The 18,519-nt window shown below is 32.7% G+C and overlaps 1 protein-coding gene across 6 annotated transcripts in view; it reads left to right on the top strand.

Moving 5' to 3' along the window:
- Window positions 1-5,437: 5,437 nt before the first annotated feature.
- Window positions 5,438-18,519, top strand: part of LOC119642384 (RNA pseudouridylate synthase domain-containing protein 2) — a 92,519-nt gene continuing 79,437 nt past the window's right edge. For 3 of the 6 annotated variants that reach the window (XM_038041533.1, XM_038041531.1, XM_038041532.1), the window contains exon 1: window positions 5,438-5,824. The gene's annotated coding sequence lies outside the window, so the exon portion shown is untranslated. Of the gene's footprint in view, window positions 6,211-18,519 lie in introns of all 6 variants that reach the window. The other 3 variants (XM_038041528.1, XM_038041527.1, XM_038041530.1) reach the window with 2 other exon arrangements.

Genomic DNA, 18,519 nt, shown 5'->3' on the forward strand with positions numbered 1-18,519 from the left:
ATTCACTATAGGCTATGGTTAGAATCGTCACGATTTATTAACAAATGCTGGAAAGATTCTTGCACAGTTACGGCTTTAAATACCTGAACATTACGTTCTATCTGCCCGCCTGCCATGGTCCATTGGCAGACCTAGTCTTATATGAAATTTTTATAAAAGTTTTATCCATATTTAGGTGAAACTTGGTATAATTTTATTGTGCTATCTGTAATAATTTACCAAAAAAATTTCTCCGTTTTTTTAGGGCTCGGATCTTTCGCAAAAATAACGATTAAAATAACAGATCTCCTTGCCCATGGTGATGCTTATAACAATTTTCAAGCAATCCTCACAAGTTTTTGTTATGTGTGCGTACTCCAAGTGTTCATGTACGCGCATACGGATGTGTGCATTAAATGAAATGATGAAAAGTGTAATGTTGGGGGGGAATTGATTTGAATAATAACTTAAATGAGTTTTGCCAAGTTTGCTGGTTTGTTTTTTGGTTTGATATGGTCGGGAAAGAGGATTTCGACTTGTAGTTGGTTCAAGCGTTTATTGTTTGACTGGGCCACATCCGGTGACCTAATGACTTAACACGCGATTGTTTCATTTACTGCCTACACCTTGTACGATTTTATTTCCATCAAATGCTTATTTATATATATATGTATATATAATTATAGACTTATATATTCGTTAATATATGTATTTGTGTATGGATATGTACATGTATGCGTATGTATATATATAAATGTGTACGTATATATGCATGCCTATGAACATGCATATGTGCATGTGTTTGTAAAAGTATATGAAAAAGTATACCTAAGTTTGTAAATGCATATATAGCTATGTTTAATTCGTCACAATAATATGGGGAGTACATATGACTCAATTGCATGTTCGGCATACTTATGTGTGAAAAGAAAAATCGATTATTATTATTAAATATGTTTATGCACCGAAGTGATATAAGCAGAGAATAAAGAACTTCGGTTTTAAATCAATCAAAGAAATTAAACTAAAATGCAATAGATAACGGCACGTCTTGGAACGAATCTTGGATGGTCACTAAACGAGTTTTTTTTAAATTATAGACGTATTACTAAACCTCTTAAAAATGTTTTTACGGACAGTGCTTTTGTAAAATATCAGACTAAATCAAATTCAAATCGTATTGTCCACAAAAATTTTTTTTCCCGATTTCCTTTTTCTGCCGCATAATCCTTCACTACTCCCGAACTTCTACACCGAGGGCTCGAGTCTGGAATACGTCTCGCGTCTAGGAAAGGCTACGCCTGTCTAACAACCTATGTATATTGTGTTACCACCATTTTGTCGTAAACACAGCCAACGCAAAATTCCAGGAAGGATCTTTCTCAGCTGCCAGAACCGATTGCAAGTTATCTATAAAGTTTTTGTTTATATTTAAGCAGCATATGTTTCCGTTGCTAGCTGAATCCGTCACACAATTTCCAACCCGCAGCCTTAATTCACTTTTCCGAAGGATGTTTCATATTCGCGGAGAAAATGTCGATAGAGCCCAGTTCCTTGCTCTCCAGCCTATGCAATTTGATATGCATATTTCTCGTTGTTCCAAACGAAGTGAAAAAATTACTATTTGGTTTACACTTTGGTGCTAGATATAAAAAAGCAAAGACACTCTTTGTACTATGCTAAAGATGAATTTTTAATATAAGGATTTTGAGTTTCAAGGTAAAATTCGAAATACTTATGTGGAAAGTAATTTCTGTCTTTCTTAAAAAGTGTAGCCGAAAGTATTTGTCGCTGGTGCTCATTCTACCATAGTCTTAAAATTAATTTTTTAAATCTAAACAAATAATAATAACAATAATTGCAGTAATTTGTCAAAGAATGTCACATGAACTTTTTAAAGCGTTATCAAAATTCAATTTGTGAAAATTCAGTTTAAAAAAATCTTATCAAAATTAACAGACAGACAGGCAACAGGCAACAGGCATGTGATTATGATTTAGATATTCACTATTATCATGAACGTAACATGCAATTGCTCCTTGAATACCACTGGGAATTGTAAAAGTTTCATGAAACCATCCGTTTTTGATAAATCTTTTTTATGACTTTACCAATATTTGCTGATAGCTATGGTCATAATTATTGAACCAAAGTAACTTTACTTTCGGTTCTTATTTTAATGTTACATAACAATAAATCGCACATAACATGTTGATTATCATATGACTTTAACTTTATATAATTATATTTAATATGTACATGTATATGTAAATACATTTCAGTTACATATTTAAAAACTTATTTGCTGCCTGGTGATATCACGAATGTGCAGTATGATTGATGATAAATTGTGTACGCGTACTAATTTTTTACTGTTTCATAAAAATAATAATAATAATAATCGTGTGTGCTGGTGTATTATTTCTAGACTTAAACTTATTATTTATAAATAATATACACTACTATCTTTGGCAGTATAGTCATATAGAGAAAGAGAGTAAAATTAATAAGCGAATAGTACAGAGCGTACGCTAAAAACGACTTCCGTGAGTTCAGGCATAACAATAATTTAATATAAAAATGCGCAAATAATCATGTCTTCAGCGTATAAAAAAAGTCAAAATTGATCACTAAAAGTAACAATTGATCATTATTGCTTTTGTATGCCTTATTGAAACCTGTGTTTTCAAGTGAAGCGATTTAACGGAAGTCTGGAATTAATCGCGCATTAAGATTCAGAATCGCCAAATCAAAAAATAATAATTAGAATGGTCCGATTAGAGTAAGTCAGAAGAAAATATTCACGAAAATTTTCAAAAGTTCAAAGTTTCCTGCATACGTCGTATGAATCGCAGAAAACTTGAAAACATGTTTAAAGTGTAAATCAATTTTTTAAAAATATTTTAACAATTAATGCGAAATCGTCACATATTTTCATATGAGATTAATAATGCGATTGGAATTGGATCATTTTTTTGAACTTCCCTTATACAATTTTTCTTACAAAAAATAAGCAAATTTATGACAATACAGTTTAATTTTCACTATTTTATGATAAAGGCTATTTTGGAATAATGATCGGACATGTAAGTGTCGGTCGTAAATATGTAAAGGATCTTCTATTAGGAGTGACGCTTTTTAAATTATAAAAAAAGAAATTTAACGTATTAGTTGCGTTTTACTTTGAAGCTTACACATAGCATTACACGTTGCAGTTACGTTCTGAGCAAAATATCGTTTAAATGTCCATCACGGCGTTGAACGTACTGAAATTCTTGATGACTCTACTGTTGTTAATCACTGTCCGTTAGCATGAATGGTAAACGCTACAGATCCATGTTGTCTCAATTCCTGCGAGCAGAGCTTGAGATAGCTATTGAAAACATGCGATTCCACAAGCATGGCGTTATGTTCCATACAGCCGACGGACAAAGATTAGCGACCAGATCATTTTAAAATAGGGGGTTTGTGAATTGGACGCCGCAGGTTTATGATTTAACAACCACGGATTTTTTTCTTTGGGGCTACTTGAAAGTCCAAATCTACGCCGACAAGCCACAAACTTTGGAACATTTGCAGCTGACGTTCGACCCGGCGATTAGCAATTAGAGCTATAATATGGGCCAGTCTGCGGTGGATATTTGAACGATATTTTACTCACAATGCAACTTCAGTGTGTAAACTTCAAAATAAAGCACAATTTACTTTCATACGTTTAGTGGTTTTTTCCACACTTTAATAGTGGCCACTCTTAATGAAGAACGCATAACAAGTAAGTGGATGCTTATTCTTCCAATACTCAAAAAAATTCAGTTGTTGTTCGGTTTTACGTGCACTACAGCGTGATATGAAGTAAATTTTTATTTAAGCATTTTCATTTCTTTACAGGCCGGCCGACCAAGCATAAACTCAATTTTCTTTCATTGAGTTATCGATACGAAAAGCTGTAGAACTTAAAAATAAATTCTGCCAAAAAAGGTTCCAGAGACTTTTTGTCCTAACACACGTGATCTGTTAGGTATTAGAAATTTTTTTAACTTATCGCCAAATAATCTTTGTGCATATGAGACTTTGTTTTTGTTGGTACTAGAGGACAAATCTAAACTAAATTTTAAAGTATTATTGTTTTAAAAATCAATTCTACTTTTGCATACTAACAAATTCAAACTAATCTTTTAAAACTTCGAAATTGTTTTTCTTTATTTAAGCAAACTAGAGAGATAGATTTTCTTCGTTTACTATATGTAGCGAACGTGGTGTGTATTATGTCGATTTTCTCATTTCTAAGTGTTTGCATTTGTTATGTGTGCATGTGTATAAGTGTGTATATGCATGTGAATATTCTGATTAAATAAGATAGACGCACCTATATATACATATATTTGTATATGTGGATTTGTGGGCATAAAATGTTTGGTGGTTGTTGGTTTTCAGACTTGCTCTTTTAATTACTCTCAGCTGCTTCCAAATTCAGTTGGAATTCAGAGTCTTTAAATTTTCACTAAAAAACACCAACCGCCTACCATCTTTTGGCTATTGCTGTTGCTTTTGATAACGTTCTTTGGTTCTTTGGTTCCTTTAACTGCTTTTTCTGATGACCACAAACAAAACGAAAATTTGCTACTGTTTGTTTATAACTAGATGGCTTGTCGCATCCGTGCGTGTGTGCAAGCGTGCTGTGTGCTTATGTGCTTCATCAAAATGTTTTGCTAAGGTATTTGTATTAGTTACACATGCCGGCAGAAAAAATCTCATAGCATAATAACACTACTCTCATATGACTGTGAATCGAGGTGGTTTCACTTCTGTATTGTGATATAAGTACATAAGCATATAAGTACAACTCTCTCTGCTACGAGGAAATTTTGTTACTCTCCTTTTTTCGTAACTTGCATATTTATATATTTCAAATGTAAAATCAATTAACTTAATATTTGGAAATATAAAATAATAAATTCTTTACAAATAGCAAACAATATGTGATACGTTTTATAAGAAAATTTGCCAAATTATATATATTTTTATATTTCATTGATAAAATGAATAAATAAATATGCATCAATTCGCATCTCAATCTGAATTTTTAGTAAAAAAATCCCACACAACAGGATGAAACACGTGCCCTAGAAACATAAACAAAATAAAAACGTTGCGAGGAGAATTTTTCTAAGCTGTTGTTTATTTTCATAGAACGAGTTGCAGCTTTTGTTTAGATACGCATTCTACAAGTTGACCGCCCAGTTCCCACAAATCCCACAAGTTCGCCGCCCAGTTCCCACAAGTTCGTATTGTTTGAATAAGAGAGTAACCTACAGAATCACAAGTAGTGGCAGCGTTGTCTACGCGACATGTATGATATGCAACTCAAACGTTAATTTTTATAACCAAGTGAAATTCATACGACTTTTCGGCTCATACACAGTTTTGAAATGTATTTTCTATGTACGCTTAGTCGGCTCCATTCAAGTTTTAATAAGTTTATTGTTATTCAGTTTTAAAAGATCACTTCTTATGAGAGGCGGTGCGTACGGGTTTTCATAAACCTAAAATAAAAACGTTTTAGCTTGTTTTTTATCGTGTGTGTGTGCGTAAAGTAAACATTCGCTGTTTGCAAATTGTTGCGCTTCGATGCGTGCAAGAAAAACGAAAAAAAAAAAATAAATTAGTATATAAGTAAAATTTGAACGCAATTCGATATGAAACGATCGCTCGTCGTTATTTGTGAAAAAAAGTAAATTTTCTTTTTATATAAAAAAAAATCTCAAATATCTTCAGTAACAGTACAGCGTATGCATATTCATTTTGTTTTGTATGTATGCGTGCTTGCAATCACAGTTGTACTATCGTAAGTTTGGTATCCTTTACGTAAATGCAAATATAAAAGTGAAAAGCGGTTTAGAGAGTGCATAGTAAGGGAACTATTGTTGAAACAATGGAGTTTTTTTCGTTTGCGCGGGATGAATAAGTATGGTGTTGTTACTGCGTTTGTTATTGTTGGATAATTAACTTGTAAATAAGCTTCAAAAGCAAATAAGTTTACAGGTTTGTTGTTATTTCAAATTCGCGTATTGATAACCTCTCCATTCTCGCTGCTTGTAATTGTTTGATAATAACAATAATTGTGTTTATATAAAAATTGCCAGAAAATTTCAAAAAGAGAAATTTAAATTTAAGCAAAAACGTTCAACTTATTTTTAATTTTATGGCAAATTCTTATTGCTGTCCTGACTTGTAAGTGAAGAGGTCCATGAATTATAACTAAGTGCCGCATATAGCTAAACTAATTGTTTTTTGTTTTTCATTCTCACTGAGTTCTCACTTACTAGTAAATAATTCACTGAGTTCATCCGCGAATTCGTAGCCAAAATGCATAAATTCACAGTGAAATTTATTCTTGCTTATTCAAAGTTCAAAACCTCGACATGAGATCAGTACTTTCCGCTCGAATGTTTCGACCTTAGCGACCTTAGCACATTCCGAATTTTTCCTAAGGACTTAAAAAAACCTTTTACTGTTTTCCAAGAAAAAATGTAGCCAATACCATAGAACACTAAATAGAATTGTGTTTCGTGACTTATGCATACCGTACATGCTGTCTCACTGAAGTGTAAGCAACACATTTTTCATAAGGTTTAAATATAGTCAGGTGTCTGCCTAGAATTCGATTTGCGGGAAGTGTTCCCTTTTCTGTTTAGTTCGAAAGAAATCGCTGCTTCTTCGTAAAAAAAGATGATGCATGTCCGGTGGTCTATCAGTATCGAAAGTAAAAGCGAAAATATAAGGTTCTTTCGTTGGAAGGGATCAGCTAGGTGTAGCGTGCATAGTGTTCACATCCAGCGAACCTTTTACAGAGTAACTGTAATGCATCAGCGCTGACAATTTAAAAAAAACTCCCGCGATATGTGAAAAAAATATACCACGTTTCAAAATGGTGACGTTTGGAACTGTATTGCAAAAGTAGTCCACAAACTGTTGGCAGCGCCGAACGCGATTTCACTTTAGTTGGTGCTTATAATCAATATTGGCCGGAATCCGTGATTTATTATTTATCCGAGCTTATGAAGATGACCAAAAATGGGTAATCTTACGTGCAGGTAGAGTGTGAGAGTTCGTACTCTGCTCAAGAAATTAGAGAAGTTTAGGAGTGCAGATGTGTGACAATGGATAATATTTTACATAAAATAGTTCATGTCGTTTCCAAATAAACTTTGAATTTTAGTAAAAAATCGGCAAGACCTTATTCACACGCTCAATATCAATTGTAAACGTAACAAATAATCTTTTATAAAGCGAGGAAGAGAGCCCTACTTGCTACTGAAAATGTCTTTGGTCACATTTTTTACTAAAGCGACCTATCTACCAAATATTTGCTATTTGTATAAAGTTGCCTTAGGAATATATTTTTTTGTATGGACTAGTAATTTGACTATGTCTCCGACTTCAGGTTTACGCTTTAGATATTTTGTCCACAAGATGCTTTCTAGTTTGAAAGTTTTCTCGACACAACTCGACCGCAGTAATTACTATGGGTCGGCGCGGAATTGACAAAAAATGAACAGAGTGCAATCAGGAAACCAATAACAATTAAAACTAAAAGAAAAGGAAATAGTAAGATGAAAATAAAAACAAAGAACAAAAGAAAAAAAATAAATAAGAAGAAAAATTAAAAAATTAAATAAGCAAAAAAAAAAAAAGCTAAAAAAAGTTAAATGAAATAAAAAGATAAAAAAAAGTTAAAATTATAAAAAAATGAAAACAATGAAAAAAAATAAGCAAGAAACGAAAAAAAACGCGAAATCAAAGTGAACAAAAAGTTTACATAAACAGTATCAAACAATATAAATTAGTGGAAATAATTCGCAATAAGGTGCTGCTGAATTCTAAAAAGTACCATTTGGTACACATACGATGATCCAATATATTGTTATAAAATTCGCTTTTCTAAGATACAGTCCGTATCACTGGATCGTGGAGGTTTTGTTTCAGAGAAATACACTTCAAAGTTCTTTTATTTACAATTATATTCCTTAACAGTAGGATTATTTATTTACCATTATGTTCGTTAAATTTAGGATAATTCACAGTTTATTTTTGGCCGAGCTCTCAAATCAAATGTTCCTGGCCGACTAACTCTCCCTTCTACCAAAATTCGATCCATATACATTTTTACAAGCATGTTATTATACCCAAATTGATAGTTTTTAGATTTAATCCCCGTCTGCTTTTCCGCTAATCGTTTTCATCGGCCTGCAGCTGCATGAAGCGCCTGCGAATGCGCATTTGGTTTTTCCTTTTTAAGGGAATTTATTATTTGGGAAAATTAGTTAGTTGGAATTAACTGGATTTGGAATTTTCGTAACAATATGTATGATTCTCTGATCGTTTAAGTTCCTTGTACTCTTATATCTCCAGTATTCATATACGTAGTGGTTAGTCAAAAAAAAAGCTATAGTTGTCAAATAGAAATTCTTTCTTGCCGTTAACGTTTAGAAGAATTCATTTTATATATAGTTTACTTTTGCGTTTGAGTGAGAGAATGAAATTTATGTGAAATCAGCTAAAAAAGTATATATGAATCAAGAAATGATTTTAGTATCGTTCCACGCTGTGCACGTTCAAGTTATGCATTCAATAATTTTGTCACCATGTTATCGACACATTTCAAAAACTGTTTTATGTTATGAAGTCACCTGCCTTTCGGCACTCAATAAGAAGTTTAAAAACGCTTCAATCGCTCAACTCTTGAAATAAAATCAATTTTAGCCATGTTCGGGGATATTTTCCCGTTAAAACTATCGTTGTTTTTATTTCTAGATTCTAAGAAATACGGAATAGAAAGTGAAACTTAACAACCTCGTCCTTGATTTAATTTGGTAGATTAAATTTAAGTATGTACGACTCCTTAATAGTCGCGCAATCGCGCAACAGCGGAAAAACTTGAATGACCTTGTAAAGATATGAAAGGATTCGTCAAATAAAATTTTAGCGATTTGTATGCTTTTAGAAACATTGAGTTTGAACAAATATTGTTTGTGTATATTCGATGCAATCATGTAATTAAAAAAAAATTTGTATAACATTTCCATATATATTTGAGGTTAAAGGCACACGATATTCGCCATAAAATGTGCGTAGCTGGCTCATTTCTTTTTCTTTCAGGTTTTTACTGTTTTTTTTTCTCTTCCAATTAGTAAATTTTATGGTTCGCATGTAGCATATACACTCACATGAAGTGTCCGTAATTTCATACACGAACAAGGGCAGAAAAGTATTTTATGCGGAGAAAGCAATTGTTTTCTCTTAAATTATATCTACATTAAAGTACTTTTCACATTTATTTTATATAGCTGGATGATTTCGAATTCACTTGAAAATAAATGAATTGAAAGGCTTTCACTCACACAAATGCGCATCACCGAATGTTAAGTTAAAGTTATGTTTTATAAATCGTAAAACTGATTTTGAATTATATAATGTAACGGTTTTCCGAAAATTTCCACTAAAAGTTATGATTTCAATGCAAAGTGCGTTTAATACAATATAAGTTCCAATAAGCAACGTACAAAGTTCAATAGGTCAACAAGTATGACAAAACTAACTGGATTAGTTTTATAACGACAGAGTCAGTCATTTTGCAATAACTAAAAACATTTTTGTAAAGCTATACATTCAGACGTTGAAGAAATTCTTGCTCTTGTTTCAAGAAAAGTGTAGTGAGTGCTAAATAAAATTGTGATTTCTCCGTTTGAAAGCAACGTCTCTAAACTTGACGAAAACTTGTGAGTTATGCCACTGAAATCTAAGCTAAATATGAGGGTTAAAACATTATTTCTCCTGCTTCGAAAGTTACTGCTGCTGAATACAGATGCTTATAGACAGAGGTGCCGTAATATTCAGCGCGCACGTAACTATGATGCCGATATTAACACTGAATATCCTGATTGACTATGGTGTCTTCATTTGGTGGTAGTGGGAGGAAAAGGGACGCTAGCAATTGATTCGAAAGGCGGGGGCAATATGCTAAAAGTCGTAGAATTGTAATTATTCAGCATGATGTCTTTCGGCGGTAAACTGCAAAACTCGTGCACTAACCCAGAAGTTGCCACATCAGACATTGCTTATTCAAGCCAAGGGTTTCATTTTTATGACTATACCAAAAAATTAGTAGCAGATAGCAATGAAGCATACTTTACATAAAATATCTCGAACCTTTTTCTTTTTTTTTATTGACATGACATTTTTTATTGATCATGTAAAATTTTTTGGGAGAGTATCTTCCAATCTATTCGTATCTATAATATAAAATAGTTAAGAACATCTAGTAAGTCTAACATTGAAATGCTTCAAAAACCTTCGCCTCATTGGTAACGCCCCCTTGTTCGTAAGCAGCCAAGGTATTCATGGTTCATTTCCGTTCCTTAAAAATCTAACTCAACGCATTTCTCCAGAGTAATCGCGTAAATCCATTGGCAATATCTCTTCTATAATACATGAGTGTAATGAGATAAATATATTGGGAAGGCTTCGTATATTCAACCTTCCATTTAGAAATTAATTTATTTTTGTTAATGAAATCCTCTTAATGAATATTTGAAGTTTATAAAGTTTCTCTTCTTATACGGTTCCCATTTAGCGCCACTAACCTCCGCCATTTTTCTCATCTTGCGGTGGTATTTACTTATTATATTTTGAATAGATTATAAATTAAATAGGCAATAAAAGAAAAATAAACAACACATAAATTGTCAAAATCAGTCGAAGCGGCCCGCAATGAACAATAGCCTTCATTATTTATATATATCGATTGAGATTTATAGTAAAGACGTTATAACTGTTTTACATTTCTGTTTCTTTTTAAAAGTATTCTACCTAATGATGATGCATATACTTTCGTTTAAGCGGAATAGCAATTTTCTAGGACGTCATTTTTGAAGACATTAGCCTACTCTTTTAACGTGGAAAGCCTCTGCTAAATTTGAAGCGCCAAATCCGTAAGCTCAAGTGGTTTCTTTGTTGTTGTTATGGCGAAGAATGATTAGCCACTTATTTCCTTATAGACTTCTAGAATATAAAGATATATATTTATTAATGGAGATAAATCACTTCAAGACACTGCAAGGAGTGTGAAGTGTGCTCATATTTTTTTTTTTTTTTTCTGCTAAAAGCAGGTGACCTACGCGTCTCTGTAGCAATTTTTTCATGGCAATAAATAAAAACATTATAGTTGGGCACGAACGATCATTGGACTCCCTACAGCACTTCGCCGAGTACAGTTTTACTAACAATACACCAAACATTACACGCTACTTTCATGCGAAGGGCAAATCTTTTTTGAAAACCTACATATTGGAGGATGCCCAAAACATCGCGTGACACGTGAACCAAGTTTAGCAAATTTAATTTACTTCTTAAAAATTTTATTATATTTCAGTCTCCGTCATAAAAAATTATAAATTAGGTTTTCTCGGCATACAAGGGCTTGTTGTTCATGGTAAATGCTATATGTGTTGGAGCATGAAAAATAGACCTATATGCCGCAAATTCGTTGTTGTTAATTTTTTTTTGTCGATTTTCACGACAATCTATTAAAAATTAAATCTTTTTGTAAAGCACTTACTATTATATCTATCATAAATAAATTTTCATTCCAAAAAGATTAGGTACAAATTCATTCAGGTTTGTCAAAGTGTCTAGACACAACAATTAATATCCTATAGTAGTGAAAACGCGAGGTTTGTATAATTAATTATTAGTACAAATTTGAATGAATATTACCGTAACAATTCATTCACCTGTTCTCTGGCATTGTTAAAAAATTTTGAAAACCGCTTACGCTTCTTAAGTTTCCCACATAATGATGCATAACCTCCATTGATACCGTTAAACAATTAACAACGCATCTTTATGTGAGACACGACTAATGGCGTTTTCGTTGGGTTAATCCTTTTTGAAAGCAAATATATCTCTGAACTGACTTTATCCTTTGATAATGTAAGCAGTTTGGCTCTCCGATGGGGAATTAAATCTGGTCTTCTGTCTATTGATAGCTTTCTTTATTTAAAAGCTCACGGAAGGATGTCTTTGTCAAAGCGTTTATAAATACATCCCACACATTGTTTGTTTCTTTTTGTGTGAAAATAGGCAGTGGTTTGCGTTTATATGTCCTCGCTCTGTTGCTAACTAGAAAAACGTCGTTCAAAAGTTGAATCTCGTTTCGTAGTAGATTCAAGTCAAGTATTGCACACATCAATAATTTCTGGGACTGAGTCGTAAATGCCACCAGTACTGAATATTAACCCTCAAATTATCGAAAACACTCAGTATCTCTTCCAGAATGGCTTCTTAAATCAAGTCCAAGAATTGCTTACAAGATGGCATTTATCTGATTACATGTACTCATAGAGGTGAATTATATGAACTCAACCCAAATTGGTTACTCGTTATTAGTTATGGTTATAATAAGAAAATGTTTACAAGACTGACGGCCTTTCACTTAACGTGTATTAGATGTAAAAAACCTGTAACTAACCCTTCAACACATATTAACAATCATAATGTTAATAAAGACATAACGAAAATCCAAATAAAAAGAAAATTTATTTCATTTTTTTTTTACTTAATGTAATGCAATTACATTTATTATTTAGATTGACTCAATCTTATTGATGAAAATCAGTGACGAATAAATAGTGCAGAAGTTTTTAAGTTTTGACCGCTTATGTCCATTGAGCACAAATGAAATGGAAATAAATTTCAAGATAGCCAAGGCACGTTCATGGTATATCAAACGTGTAGCTTTGAATTTTTAATATGCATGCATACCCCATAATTTTCATTTAACGCAATTGCATATTGCATATTGCACTCTCACATATATGTAATTATGAATTATGTGAAAATATACAGCTCAATTAAATTAAAAATATTCATGAAAACACAAAAAGCAAAATCGCTTATGTCGTAAGTAGTTGACTACTAATTACATTCAATTTTATCGAGTGTTTATAGTCAATGATCCTGTTAATAGTCTTAATAGTCTTTCGAATCTTTCTTTTCGTTCATAATGATCACAAGAAGAAGAGGTATGTTAAGTAGATAACAACGCGTGTAAATTTACATCGAAGAAATGAATGAAATGAAAAAAACGCTTCCCTCACCGTCATGCACAGTAGAATCGTATGAGTAGCAGCGGTTTTCTGCAAGCCATTCTGATTGTCGATCAGTTGCAATCACGATTACGATCATAAGGCTTTATATGTAATTAGCAACTTGCTCTCTTCAATCTATTTAGATTAATTTCAGAAATCATTCAAAGCAGTTCATAGGTTCATTCACTGAATTATCAAAAATGTGAAAATTCTACATCTATAAATATAAATGGTTGAGTGATGTGAAGACGAAGTGTTGCCAAGTTATGTTTATAATTCTGCCAGAAGTTAATTTTGGGCAACAAGGGGCGATAATTTAAAGCGAAGGTATGCACTTTTTAATTTCGTTCATTCAAAAACTTAGAAAAAAGTAAATGCTATATATTATTTATTTGGTCTATGCCAAATTTTTTTGTACGTTGTATGATGTTTTTATTTGAAAAATATTTAATTATAGGAGATGCAAGCAAAAAGATGATAAAAACAAATATTTCCACATACATAAACAGTCAGCGATTTGTAGGTCCGCAAGTAAGATTGTCTGATCATTCAAAGGCGTATTTAAGAGCATTTTTAAATTTTTATGATACAACTACAAGATATTAATATGTTTTTCGTAATAAAGATAGTTTATATGCATACACAAGCTTTTTTTTTAAAAAAAAAATATAGAAATTTCTTACATTCCTTTAAACAAAGCTCTGCGCATTTAAGTGCACCGGAGATAGCTCTAATTTTCATAGTAAGTTCTTGGAGGAAATAGTTTAAAGTCTTCTCAATTAGATAAAGACAAGTCGCTTTGGGAATTTTAATCTTCCAACAACGTTTACAGACCGATTCGGCTCATTTTCAAACTTGATTTCTGCGAGTTTTCTTAATGTATTATTACTAAGCTTAAAGATTCTTTTTTTAAGTCTTAAGGCAAGAATTGCGAAATGATCGTCAAAACGCTGCACGCCGCCAAACGGCTAACGATAAAACTGTAATTTCAATTCACTTGCAATATACATAAAATTGAGTGAAGATTATTAATGCACACCAAAATAAATTGAAATTACATTGTTATCGTTAATCGTGAACGTTTGCAAAACGTCCGTAGTTCTAGTGTTAATTCTTGTTTAGATACTTTCAGCAACGAATAGGCCAAGTGATTGACGGATATGAATGGTTGGATCGTCTATGTTATGATTTTATATTGAAAGCATATGTACATTAAGATGTCAACTTAATTTTTTTTTTATGTATTTTACGCACTATCTAATGAATTTCGTATACAGTAAAAGCACCTTATTCGCGGGGGATACGTTCCAAAGAAATGCCGCGAATACGGAAACCGCGAATACGGAATGGTAATTTATAAGGCATTATAGGGGATACGTTCGTACTTGACAAAATAAAAAAAAATCAAATAAAATAAAAAAATCAATTTAATTGGATGCGAATGTGCATGGAATTTTTCCCTCTTTAGGCAATTTGTTATTTGGGGAAATTAATTAGCTGAAATGAACTAGATTTGAGATTTTCGCAACAATACTTTATTCATTGAGTAATAAGGTTCCTTTCATTCTGTTTGTTTACATTCTCAAAAACCGCGAATAAAGAAATTTATAGCCGAGAATATGGGAATTGGTCGTATTTTTTTCATCCGCGAATAGTGAAACCGCGAATAAGGAGCTTTTACTGTATTTCTATCCTACTGTAACGGATATTAAAATAAAATGCTTTTTGCTAATGAGTTTACTGCAGAAGTATGCATGCTTAAAATCGCCGTATGCATGCATGTTGTTGTTAAAGTAAGGAGTGAATAAATTTTTATTGCTGTGTTTGAACAGTCTCCAGAGAGAGAATACATTTTCAAATCGCTAAGAGTGTTAAGTTCAATTGCTTTTATACGCTTCAAGTTAATCGTACGAAAAATCAAGAATTGAAACGTTATTAAAAACAATGTTACGCAATACAAAATTCACTTTGAGACAACTTTTTGACAACCATTGGATTTATAGTAATTTATATAAACTGCAAATCGTTTTGCAAATTGTGAATGTATGATCTGGGCGATCAGAAAAATTTATATGTCAAATTTGAGATATACATTGTTATGAAATACGCTTTTCTAAGATACAGTCCGTACCACTAGACCGTGGATATTTTCTTCCAGAGAAATACGCTTCACAGTTCTTTTATTTGCAATTCTATTCCTTAACAGTAGGATTATTCATTTACAATTATGTTCCCTAAACGTAGGATTATTATTCAGAGTTTATTTTTGGCCGTACTCTCAACTTCTATATTTTTGCCCGACTAACTCTCCCTTCCACAAATATTCTATTTATATAAATTTTACCTAAATTTATAGTTTTATCCTTAATCTCAGCCTGGTTTTCCTCTAATCGTTTTTAGCTGCTGCACGACGCGCCTGCAAATGTGCATTTGGTTTCTCGATTTGAGCATGTCTAGATCTTTAATGTGGGGCATGGAGAATAGAATACGGCGACAAAATAAGTACGTTAATTATATCTCACGGGCGTCACGACGTAGTGGATTAATTTTTTCTTCGCAACCCCGTGAATGTGACAAGTTAAAGTTCACTCAGAATTGATTATGATTTTATTACTTGTTGTTTAGTCTATGGATTATGCAGGAGACATGCAGCAAAGAACCAGGCTTTCTGGTTTCACTTAAGTCCAATTTTTTGATCTATATCTTTAGCTTTGGAACAATATTTGATTGCAAGATGGAACGAAGATGTATTCGGTAGATAAAAATCGTACGTAATACCGGGCATATCATGTTGGCAGGTGGTTGTCCAAATTGAACATGATATTTATATACCCTGTCTTTTCTGTAAACTGTCATTTGCCAGTCGAATGGCGGATTATCTTTTTATTAACACTTCGCTCGGTATGGATATCAAATAAAAGGGATTGGAGAGTAGAATACGACAAACTAAGTGGGTTAATTCTTTTCTGACTGTGCAAAGCCAACAACGACGCAGTCTTAAACTGATAAAGAAATCAACAGAAAGGATTTTTTACAAAAGACAGAATTGAATCGTAATAGAATCAAAAGTAAAACATAAACTGTGTACAATTTTTTTTACTAACAAGTTTTTACTGAGAGTCATTTTTATGCGACATATATGTATGGGAAAAAAATAAATTTCCTACACGTTAAAATTCTAAGCGCTCCAGCTTAGGTAGTAAAAAGAAATTATAAGGAAAATGTTGGTTCTTCTGCCTTTTTTGTCATTGATTGTATTTTGATAAGCATAGTTGCAAATTTATTTAAACTATGCATTAATTTGGGCAAATTTAGTTAATTTCTCTGCGTACATTTATGAGAGTCATAAAAAACCTTTAAAATTAAATACGTTTTTCGAAGCAAAGTTGTGCGATCGCGTTTGATAGACGGATAGAAATGATAGCAGCGAATCCGCTGTTCAGTTTTCCACATTTAGTGATCTGGAATACAATACGGATATGTTACGGCCACACACACTGTCAGCCAAGACATCCGTGCATTGGATCGTTTCTATGGGAAAAATAAGTCAAGCAGATACTTATTGCGCTATAGAAATTCAATTAAGAAATCATAACGGCTGACAAAATTTCTGCAGATAATTCTTCTCTCGTCACTACTTATTGTATTGGACGTTCTCGTAATATAAAAGGGTTCAACGAATGGTTAAGCCTTAAAAGAATCTGTCTTGTACCTTAAAAACTCAATAGAACCTAACCGGGCCCAAATTCGGATTTTACGAGATTGAATAGATGGCGGCAGAAATTGTTCCCATTATGCTATCAGAAATAGAATAACAGTAGGCAAATTATCAAAGATATTCCGAGGCTAGATTTACTTGTCATATACTTGTCTCAGAAGTAGTATCTTGCAGGACGGAACAGTACAGGTAGAATTGTAGACAGAGTTCAGTCAATTGCTATCGAACTCGAATGAGGAGACCACATGTTTGGCAAGACGAGTCCAATCTCGTATGTGGAAAGAGGTGGCTTTTGCACTCTTCTCGCCGTAGAATGTAGATGTGTTCAAAATTAATTTTGTGCTTGACTATTAGATGAAATAGTAACATAAGAAGCACAGCAAATAAACTATAAGTGCAAAAGTGAAGGGAATAACACTCAAGAAGGCATAATCGAATATGTGCCGTCAGTAACTAAACTAAAGCTTTTAACAGGCGACGGCCAATGTTTGCATATACTACACCAAACTGTAGTTATTTAGGCAAAAACTTTTCAAAATAAAATGGTGAGTGCTCAAAAAGGATCCGAAACACTTTCGGCAGCATTCGTCCTTGTGGTGTAGTGTATAATAAAGCTATTGTTCATTGGCACATAACAGGATATTCTAAGGAATTCCTTTTAGTTGCGTTTACAGTAGTGTTCTAGTACGAATAAATGGCCGTAGAACGAAGTTTTGGTATGCCGCAGAGCGCAATGCTGCAAATTTTTTTAATTGTGTTCTCATGCGGCGTCCAGCGCAGGATATGACATTTTTTGTAAATATTCCAATATTAATATATAATAATATATAAATATTAATATGTCTAATAATAAATATTTCCAAACATGTGCTTTTCCGCAGTTTAAAGGAAATCTGTGACGGCATTAAATGCGTTGACACCTCTTATATTTTATTATAAAAAGAAAGGCTTTCGACTATTTTTTGACTTGTCACGTTGTGTATGATGTTGCTTAGAATATGGTCGCTAATATGAACTCGAACATTGTATACGTTTTCTGTAAAGGGATGCTTACTGTCGGCGTATATACAAAATTGTTCTTATATGACTTACCATAACAGAGAAATGAATGTTAAGATCCGCAATAATTGAAATATGAGCTTCTTCTAATTTCATTAAATTTAATTTATATTCTTTTAAGATCGCATATTAGAGAAAAAGAAATAGCGGTATGTCGATTGATTGCATATATAACAAAGAAGACTTAAATTATTTTTCAATTAATGGAAAATGTTAGGTTTTCAAGTGAGGAAAAAATGCGAAATATTCAACAAAGGTTGTAAACAGACACACACGCTTCCTAATAATCGCCACGAACAAAACATATAAAATATGCATTTGATTTGTGAATGTCAGCATATGCAATGCGATTACATTTCGGAATTTACTTAAAGCATGCCGAAATAGCATTTGCACCTTTTGCTGGTACAATTTGCAATTCTATGCCTAGGTGCGTGTGCGTTGTGCGACTGCCGATGCATGAAGTTTATATACAATTACAACAAACTAGCGACAAAACAATTTAATTAAATTCATTCATAATCGTTAGTAAATAATTGAATTGTTTCAACACACACACACATAGAGAGGAAGCGATATTATGCTGAATTGTACGAGAAGATAAACAAAGAATGT

This window comes from Glossina fuscipes, unplaced genomic scaffold (assembly GCF_014805625.2).
Source record: "Glossina fuscipes isolate IAEA_lab_2018 unplaced genomic scaffold, Yale_Gfus_2 222, whole genome shotgun sequence".
Taxonomy (NCBI): Eukaryota; Metazoa; Arthropoda; class Insecta; order Diptera; family Glossinidae; genus Glossina; species Glossina fuscipes.